The following is an 11868-nucleotide window of genomic DNA, read 5'->3' as shown; positions in this document are numbered from 1 at the left end:
GCCTTTTGTCCGGCGTCGTAAACAATTTACATTTTCAACTTCTTCTCAATTATTAACAGGCCCAGAGACCTGAAATCTTTAAACGCTTCTTGATACCCAAAAGACCCAGAGTTTGTTCAAATGAATGAATATGACCTTCATTCAAGGTCACAGGGGTCAAATAGGCTAAAATCTTTAAACGACTTATTCTAAATAACCAAGAGGCCCAGGGACTTGACATTGAGTCTGTAGCATCCCTATGGGTTGGGGATTCAAAATTGTTCAAATGGTGGGGCTGACCCCAGGGGGGCCTGAGGGGCGGGGCCAAAAGGGGTCAATTTGGCTAAATTGATATAAACAACTTCTCTGAAACTAAGCAATGGATATCATTCATATTTGCCTGGTAGCACCCACTTGGGTTAGGGATTCAAAATTGTACAAATGACAGGGGTCTGAGGGGCAGAGGGCAGGGTCAAATGGTTTCTCTGAAAACTAAGCAATGGATCACATTTGTGTGGTAGCAATCCCTATGGTGTTGCGCCGAAAGTCAATTTCATTTCATGGATTAATTGCACTTTTTGACATAAAAACCACATTTGTATGGTAGCATGGTTATAGGGTGGGGCCAAAAGGGGTCAATTTGGCTAAATTGACATTTTTAGGATAACAATAAAACCAATGTACATGTACCCATATCAAATGCTTATGATATATTGACATAGCAATTCGAGCGACAAATATACTTAAGAATCATTCTTGTTTCATATCTCATGAAACCAGGTGAGCGATACAGGCCCTCTGGGCCTCTTGTTAGATGATACGTGGCGGAACATCCCATTATTAGATGATACGTGGCGGAACACAATCAAAACTTGACCATTTTGCCCGAACGCGAAAAACACCAACTCCTCTTTCATCACAAACTGTGGTGTCCTTGGTCCTTACGTATTTGTTCACTTCATCTCCTAAACCCTATAACATTGAAACTCGCACTGAATAAAGAGAAATATTGACTTCTCAGCTACCTTTCAGATCAAAGGAAATCATCAATGATCTTTTGGAGATATCACATATGTTATTAATGATGGAGTCTACCTTTACACTGGATGATGCAGATTGTAAAACCTGGACAGGCTGGACGAAAACTCAGTTTCTAGAAATTCTTTCACATTGTTTGTCCTCTATTGACACTGGTATTTACACTGGTATTGACACTGGTATTTACACTGGTATTGACACTCTGGTATTTACACTTGTATTGACACTCTGGTATTGACACTCTGGTATTTACACTGGTATTGACACTCTGGTATTTACACTAGTATTTACACTGGTATTTACACTGGTATTGACACACTGGTATTTACACTGGTATTTACACACTGGTATTGACACTCTGGTATTTACACTGGTATTTACACTAGTATTTACACTGGTATTGACACTCTGGTACTTACACTGGTATTGACACTGGTATTGACACTCTGGTATTTACACTCTTGTATTTACACTGGTATTTACACTGGTATTGACACTCTGGTATTTACACTCTTGTATTTACACTGGTATTTACACACTGGTATTGACACTCTGGTATTTACACTCTGGTATTTACACTGGTATTGACACTGGTATTAACACACTGGTATTTACACTCTGCTATTTACACCGTATTTACTGGTATTTACACTGTATTTACTGGTATTTACACCGTATTTACTGGTATTTACACTGTATTTACTGGTATTTACACCGTATTTACTGGTATTTACACCGTATTTACTGGTATTGACACTGTATTTACACTGGTATTGACACTATTTACTGGTATTGACACTGTATTTACTGGTATTTACACTGTATTTACACTGGTATTGACACTGTATTTACTGGTATTTACACAGTATTTACTGGTATTTACACTGTATTCACTGGTATTTACACTGTATTTACTGGTATTTACACTGTATTTACTGGTATTTACACTCTGCTATTTATACGGTATTTACTGGTATTTACACCGTATTTACTGGTATTTACACCGTATTTACTGGTATTTACACTGTATTTACTGGTATTTACACTGTATTTACTGGTATTTACACCATATTTACTGGTATTTACACCGTATTTACTGGTATTTACACTGTATTTACTGGTATTGACACTGTATTTACACTGGTATTGACACTATTTACTGGTATTGACACTGTATTTACTGGTATTTACACTGGTATTGACACTGTATTTACTGGTATTTACACTGTATTTACTGGTATTTACACTATTCACTGGTATTTACACTGTATTTACTGGTATTTACACTGTATTTACTGGTATTTACACTGTATTTACACTGGTATTTACACTGTATTTACTGGTATTTACACTGGTATTGAACACTGGTATTTACACCGTATTTACTGGTATTTACACTGTATTTACTGGTATTTACACTGGTATTGAACACTGGTATTTACACTGGTATTGAGCACTGGTATTTACACTGGTATTTACACTGTATTTACTGGTATTTACACTGGTATTTACACTGTATTTACACTGGTATTGAACACTGGTATTTACACTGGTATTTACACTGGTATTTACACTGGTATTTACACTTCAAACCCTGCTGTTGATCTGTGTAAAAGTGAAGACGGACATATCGTAGAAACAGTGTCAATTATTTTAAACATGTCAGTTTTCAGTATATCGAAAACATTTTATTCCTTAGTTAAAGCACGAGACATAACTATTGTTCCTTGGACGTAAACAACCTTCAAGAGAAAGCATTCTGGAGCACAGCACAGTGGTGTCCAAAGCAGGGTTTTTTTTACAAGCGAGCGACTGTCATACTTTGCGGTATATATATTTTAAGAGTTTATTAAACTTCTTGATTTACATGAATTATATCTAACTTGTTATTATCAGCAGGTTCGTGTTTAGATTTCTAAAAAAAATGAACGTTTGATATTATAGCATTTTCCTCCCAACCATTAATTTGAACGCTCAAACTTAGCAAGCCATTTTTACTTGGGTGAGATGAGCGTGAAACACGTTTACTCTTGTGCTGATCAAACATTTTTGAAAGATTTTTTAATAAGAAAATTAGTGTTTTGAGGTTTTACTAGTAAGATTAAAAACACCAACACAATTAATTCCTTCTAGTTGTTGTGCGCTTCTGTATTTTGAAAATGCGGAACTTGTGTATTAATAAAGTATCGTAAACAAACATGGAGTCTTTTTTCTGTTTCACTATCAGGAAGTATTTCGAGTATGTTCAGCATGATTATAAATCATTAGTGAGGAAGCGTTATTCCTTGTTTCTCAAGTGTTTTGTTGCCGCAAATAAACTTTTAGTAGAAAATGAAGAGCTTACCCAAAGTTAAATTATTCTACCACTGTATGCTATACTGAGAATTATGAAAATCATGAAAAAAATCGTGATTTTTAATGTGTGGTATTATATTAGTATAGAGAAATTGTGAGGAACGTCGTGGCCTCTATTATCTAGTAAAAACTAGGAAAACCATAAAAAATCCAAAATCTGGTAAATTGTGATACTTTTATCTTTTGTCTGTATACTATGTACATGTATTCTTGTTTATTTGTAATGTAAATATGTGATTATGTTGTCTGATTGATAAAAACAAAAACAAAAACAAAAAAGAAGTTTCTCATGGTGAGGATTAGAACATGAAATTTGGTTTGAAGTCGAGACCGATAGGTATCCAATCAAAACACGCGTTGCAAACGAATTGTGTTAGAATTATTAATATACACTGTATATATATATTTTAGACGATATATTTAATGTGTTTAAAGTTATCATAATTCATATTTGATTGGTATGTAAATGGTCTTATAACACAAATAACAGTGAGAGTAAACCCTACAGAATGCCTAACGATATATATTTAGTACATGTTTTATTGCTGGAACTAGTTAACATCAACCATATTCAATGTCTCAACTGTGTAAACACATTCAAACGGCTTTTGACTAACTAAAATGAATACAATGGACAGTTGAGATGGGTCAGGTCCAAAAATGTTACCTGTCAAAGTACAGTAATGAACAAATGAGAAAACTGAACATTGACTTATGAAAAAAAAAAAAAAAAAAAACGGAAATCCTGTTTGTGATTCAATTCGAATACCACTGGTCATACAACACACGTATATATACCACTGGTCATACAACACACGTATATATACCACTGGTCATACAACACACGTATATATACCACTGGTCATACAACACACGTATATATACCACTGGTCATACAACACACGTATATATACCACTGGTCATACAACACACGTATATATACCACTGGTCATTCAACACACGTATATATACCACTGGTCATACAACACACGTATATATACCACTGGTCATACACCACACGTATATATACCACTGGTCATACAACACACGTATATATACCACTGGTCATACAACACACGTATATATACCGCTGGTCATACAACACACGTATATATACCACTGGTCATACAACACGTGTATAGACCACTGGTCATACAACACACGTATATATACCACTGGTCATACAACACGTGTATATACCACTGGTCATACAACACACGTATATATACCACTGGTCATACAACACACGTATATATACCACTGGTCATACAACACACGTATATATACCACTGGTCATACAACACACGTATATTGGCATACAACACACGTATATATACCACTGGTCATACAACACACGTATATATACCCACTGGTCATACAACACACGTATATATACCACTGGTCATACAACACACGTATATACCACTGGTCATACAACACACGTATATATACCACTGGTCATACAACACGTGTATATACCACTGGTCATACAACACACGTATATATACCACTGGTCATACAACACACGTATATATACCACTGGTCATACAACACACGTATATATACCACTGGTCATACAACACACGTATATATACCACTGGTCATACAACACGTAGTATATACCACTGGTCATACAACACACGTATATATACCACTGGTCATACAACACACGTATATATACCACTGGTCATACAACACACGTATATATACCACTGGTCATACAACACACGTATATATACCACTGGTCATACAACACACGTATATATACCTACTGGTCATACAACAACGTATATACCCGCTGGTCATACAACACACGTATATATACCACTGGTCATACAACACACGTATATATACCACTGGTCATACAACACACGTATATATACCACTGGTCATACAACACACGTATATATACCACTGGTCATACAACACACGTATATATACCACTGGTCATACAACACACGTATATATACCACTGGTCATACAACACCGTATATATACCACTGGTCATACAACACACGTATATATACCACTGGTCATACAACACACGTATATATACCACTGGTCATACAACACACGTATATATACCACTGGTCATACAACACACGTATATATACCACTGGTCATACAACACACGTATATATACCACTGGTCATACAACACACGTATATATACCACTGGTCATACAACACACGTATATATACCACTGGTCATACAACACACGTATATACCACTGGTCATACAACACACGTATATATCCACTTGGTCATACAACACACGTATATATACCACTGGTCATACAACACGTGTATAGACCACTGGTCATACAACACACGTATATATACCACTGGTCATACAACACACGTATATATACCACTGGTCATACAACACACGTATATATACCACTGGTCATACAACACGTATATATACCGCTGGTCATACAACACACGTATATATACCACTGGTCATACAACACACGTATATATACCACTGGTCATACAACACGTATATATACCACTGGTCATACAACACACGTATATATACCACTGGTCATACAACACACGTATATATACCACTGGTCATACAACACGTGTATAGACCACTGGTCATACAACACACGTATATATACCACTGGTCATACAACACACGTATATATACCACTGGTCATACAACACACGTATATATACCACTGGTCATACAACACACGTGTATATACCACTGGTCATACAACACACGTATATATACCTCTGGTCATACAACACACGTATATATACCACTGGTCATACAACACACATATATATACCACTGGTCATACAACACACGTATATATACCACTGGTCATACAACACACGTATATATACCACTGGTCATACAACACACGTATATATACCACTGGTCATACAACACACGTATATATACCACTGGTCATACAACACACGTATATATACCACTGGTCATACAACACACGTATATATACGATTGGTCATACAACACACGTATATATACCGCTGGTCTTACAACACACGTATATATACCATTGGTCATACAACACACGTATATATACCGCTGGTCTTACAACACACGTATATATACCACTGGTCATACAACACGTATATATACCACTGGTCATACAACACACGTATATATACCACTGGTCATACAACACACGTATATATACCACTGGTCATACAACACGTGTATATACCACTGGTCATACAACACACGTATATATACCACTGGTCATACAACACACGTATATATACCACTGGTCATACAACACACGTATATATACCACTGGTCATACAACACACGTATATATACCACTGGTCATACAACACACGTATATATACCACTGGTCATACAACACGTATATATACCACTGGTCATACAACACACGTATATATACCACTGGTCATACAACACACGTATATATACCACTGGTCATACAACACACGTATATATACCACTGGTCATACAACACGTGTATATACCACTGGTCATATAACACACGTATATATACCACTGGTCATACAACACGTATATATACCGCTGGTCTTACAACACACGTATATATACCACTGGTCATACAACACACGTATATATACCATTGGTCATACAACACACGTATATATACCGCTGGTCTTACAACACACGTATATATACCACTGGTCATACAACACACGTATATATACCTCTGGTCATACAACACACGTATATATACCACTGGTCATACAACACACGTATATATACCTCTGGTCATACAACACAATGACAATGACAATGACAATATTTTATTCTCATAAACATATAAAGTGTAGAGAATTATATACAAAATTTTGTACAGGACATATGATATAATACATGGATACATTTGTTAAGCAAGAGATTATCTTAAATATTGTTGAGTCGTATACTTATTTCTTTAATTAATTTCACAAGTGATTTCAATTCATCGTCTACTACAAAATTAAAGAGTGTATTAAATTTGAATGTACTTGGTCTTTCATAATAGTATCTAGATATATATTTTTTCTGTTTAATGCTATTTGATGATCGCTACAATTAAAAAGATAATGGAATTCGTCTCCTATTTCATTCAGGTTACACAGACTACAGATTCTATTTTCTCTTGGGATGTTATTCCATCTTCCGTATTCGATTGGTAATTTAATGTTACAAGTTCGAAATTTACAATAGGATTTAGCTAGCTTAGGAGGGAGGTCAAGTAGATATTTTTCTAAACTTAAATCATGTTGATAAATTCTGTAATTGGTCCCTTTCGGAGAATTGAAAACATCATTTTTCCATTTCCATATGAACACATTTCTTAGGGTATGAAAAACAGTATTTTTTAAGCAGCGTATACTAGTAAATTCATTGTTTTCAAAATCATCTAATAATTACATTCTTCAAAAATATTTTTAACATAGACCATTGAGCATTATAATGTCTTAAAATTTGGAAAAATGTGTTGCTCAGTTTATTATGAGTTGAGGCCATCATTTTGGCCCAAAATCCAATCATACGAACTTTTATATTTATACTTATACTTAATGGAAACCTTCCCAATTCTCCATATATCATAAAGTTTGGTGTAGATGTTTTCAATTTGAGGATATGCTTACGGAATTTCATATGTAGACGTTCTAAGAGTTTGGTGTCACAAAACCCCCAAACCTCACAGCCATATAGTATAATCGGTTTGATTGCTTTATCAAAAATATCCATTTTACAATCGATGGACAGATTATGATTTCTGCATTTTGAAATAGCACCATACATGGCCCTAAGGCCTTTTTCATATAACTGTTTGATATTCAAATGTGTAAAACCATTTCTAGTGAAACAAACCCCGAGATATATACGTATATATACCACTGGTCATACAACACGTATACAAACACATTCATCACAGTGCAACTACGACAGGAAATTTTAATCTTTAACCTTCCGGTAAACAATGCAAATTTTGTTAATAGTTTGACATATAACAAAGGAACACAAATGACGAAGGAAGATCATTTGATGACGTTTCCAGGAGGACAACTTCATGATTCATTTTCTGACCGGGTACACACAATTTGATGACGTTCCTGGGAGGATAAATTTATGATTCGTTTTCTGACCGGGTACACGTTTGTTGTGTTGCTATGTGTTAGATATGTGGGTGTTGATATGTTTACAATACAGCTATGATGAAAAGCATTCCGGGCACTGGTGTGTATACCGGCACCATTTAAACTTGTATGTGTATACACGGTCCGTTAACTGAGGACAGACCTACATGTATACATGTAATGTACATGGTCCGTTTGGTCTGTTAACACAGAACAGACCTATATGTATCACGAGTACAAATATGGCATTGATCACTTCGGTGTTTGAGAACGCTGTGTTCGGGTATCAATGAGACCTGTCCGTACAGGTAAATCACAACATCCACACGAAAACATGGACATGAATTACACAGCCAACAATTACCATATGTTACCGGAAGTTTCCAGGAGTTAAGTTTTAATGTACCGAAGGTATTGTTCACGTAGATTTTTAGATCAATAATCACAGCCAAATTGAAGTCTGTGTTACAAATCCTGATAAAAAACTGTTGGTTATACAAGTACAATAAAAAAAGTAAAATAAAAAATATGTGTAGTAAGGGTTCCTCTTGTGTAGTAAGGGTTCCTCCTGTGTAGTAAGGGTTCCTCCTGTGTAGCTGCGTAGTAAGGGTTCCTCCTGTGTAGTAAGGGTTCATCTTGTGTAGTAAGGGTTCCTCCTGTGTAGCTGCGTAGTAAGGGTTCCTCCTGTGTAGTAAGGGTTCCTCTTGTGTAGTAAGGGTTCCTCCTGTGTAGTAAGGGTTCCTCCTGTGTAGCTGCGTAGTAAGGGTTCCTCCTGTGTAGTAAGGGTTCATCTTGTGTAGTAAGGGTTCCTCCTGTGTAGCTGCGTAGTAAGGGTTCCTCCTGTGTAGTAAGGGTTCCTCTTGTGTAGTAAGGGTTCCTCCTGTGTAGTAAGGGTTCCTCTTGTGTAGTAAGGGTTCCTCCTGTGTATTAAGGGTTCCTCCTGTGTGGAAGGGTTCTCCTGTGTAGTAAGGGTTCTTACTGTGTAGTAAGGGTTCCTCACGTGTAGTTAGGGCTCCTCACGTGTAGTAAGGGTTCTTACTGTGTAGTAAGGGTTCCTCTTGTGTAGTAAGGGTTCCTCACGTGTAGTTAGGGCTCCTCTTGTGTAGTAAGGGTTCCTCACGTGTAGTAAGGGTTACTCCTGTGTGGTAAGGGTTCCTCCTGTGTAGTAAGGGTTCCTCCTATGTAGTAAGGGTTCCTCACGTGTAGTTAGGGTTCCTCCTGTGTGGAAGGGTTCTCCTGTGTAGTAAGGGTTCCTCCTGTGTAGTAAGGGTTCCTCCTGTGTAGTAAGGGTTACTCCTGTGTGGTAAGGGTTCTTACTGTGTAGTAAGGGTTCCTCTTGTGTGGTAAGGGTTCCTCCTGTTTAGTAAGGGTTCCTCCTGTGTAGTAAGGGTTCCTCTTGTGTAGTAAGGGTTCCTCCTGTGTATTAAGGGTTCCTCCTGTGTGGAAGGGTTCTCCTGTGTAGTAAGGGTTCTTACTGTGTAGTAAGGGTTCCTCACGTGTAGTTAGGGCTCCTCACGTGTAGTAAGGGTTCTTACTGTGTAGTAAGGGTTCCTCTTGTGTAGTAAGGGTTCCTCACGTGTAGTTAGGGCTCCTCTTGTGTAGTAAGGGTTCCTCACGTGTAGTAAGGGTTACTCCTGTGTGGTAAGGGTTCCTCCTGTGTAGTAAGGGTTCCTCCTATGTAGTAAGGGTTCCTCACATGTAGTTAGGGTTACTCCTGTGTGGAAGGGTTCTCCTGTGTAGTAAGGGTTCCTCCTGTGTAGTAAGGGTTCCTCCTGTGTAGTAAGGGTTACTCCTGTGTGGTAAGGGTTCTTACTGTGTAGTAAGGGTTCCTCTTGTGTGGTAAGGGTTCCTCCTGTTTAGTAAGGGTTCCTCCTGTGTAGTAAGGGTTCCTCTTGTGTAGTAAGGGTTCCTCCTGTGTGGTAAGGGTTCCTCCTGTGTGGTAAGGGTTCCTCACGTGTAGTAAGGGTTCATCGCGTGTAGTAAGGGTTCCTCCTGTGTAGTAAGGGTTCCCCTTGTGTAGTAAGGGTTCCTCACGTGTAGTAAGGGTTCCTTCTGTGTAGTAAGTTTTACTCCTGTGTAGTAAGGGTTCCTCCTGTGTAGTAAGGGTTCCCCCTGTGTAGTAAGGGTTCCTCTTGTGGGTTTCTATATATGTGTCACTATGTGTTTCTATATGTGTGTCGATATGGGTTTCCATAGATCTGCTGCAATTTTGACAATAAAATTGAGTCTTTTTTTTTTTACATTTTAACAAAATGCCCAGTAAATTATTCCTGCAGTGCAATTTGTTTTAAACAGATGATTAAAACTTTATGTTGCTTATTTATGAAGTCCAATGAGCTATAATGATTTACCTGTATCATGTTTTAAAAATATTTCATAATATAGTCAGTGACACAAGTACGAATCAACTTTAGTTCCTTAAGGATTTTAGTAAAAATTCAAATTTATTTATAAAAAAGCAAAGAAAAAATATGTGTTGCACATGACCGTTAGTATAAATCCCTAATTGTATAATAACACGTGAAGGCCCTTGCTGTGCAACTAAGTCCCCCGGAAAAGCGTCTTGATGGTGTACATGTGTAGCGATAACAGGCTTCCTCACTATGACAGTTTAAATGTCGAGTTTACTTGTCCTAGCCGTGTAAACAAACATGTTTCCCGGTATATGTATACAATTACTTATTGCTTGTTGTGATTCTGCTATGCAACACCTTATAGTTTGTTGATCCAGACATTCCTATAAATGTGGTCAGTCAGTAGGCATACGTAGTGAATAAAAAAGGGAAAGACTTTCACCCCCCCCCCCCCCCCCCCCCCCACACACACACACACACACACACACACACACACACACCCCGGGGCGAGGGGACACAGCTGAGACCTTGCATTTAATCATTATTACATATTCGCACTCACCTATTGCACCACGTCAAACTTAACATAAACATTAGTTAGTTATATTACATAATATATAATTCAAATGATTCATCGATGACCACATATAACGGTAGACAGTTGTTTGTGGTGTTAGTTGTTAATGTAATATGAATTGCCAACAGTACACATACAACTATTGACAACTGTCCGTTTATGACAACTCATTTGTTTTTTTAGATTGTTTAACATAGGTATTGACGTGTTGAAAATGTATGTACAATACCTACTCGCAGTTTATGACAGGCGTTAAGACCCTATCTCGTCCAATTGATTTTATCTGCAGTGGGGAGCAATCGATCCGCCCGTCACGTGACAGTTGCCACAACAAAGCGAACGTCACACCTTGGCTACAGGTAGCATTGCCGCCAAAGCCTGAACAGGTCAACGAGGCGAAAATATCACTTATGTTCTTCCTGAAAAATAACCAATGAAAACACACCTGACT

The sequence above is a fragment of the Pecten maximus genome, chromosome 1 (assembly GCF_902652985.1).
Source record: "Pecten maximus chromosome 1, xPecMax1.1, whole genome shotgun sequence".
NCBI lineage: Eukaryota > Metazoa > Mollusca > Bivalvia > Pectinida > Pectinidae > Pecten > Pecten maximus.
Note: the sequence above shows the minus strand (reverse complement) of the source record.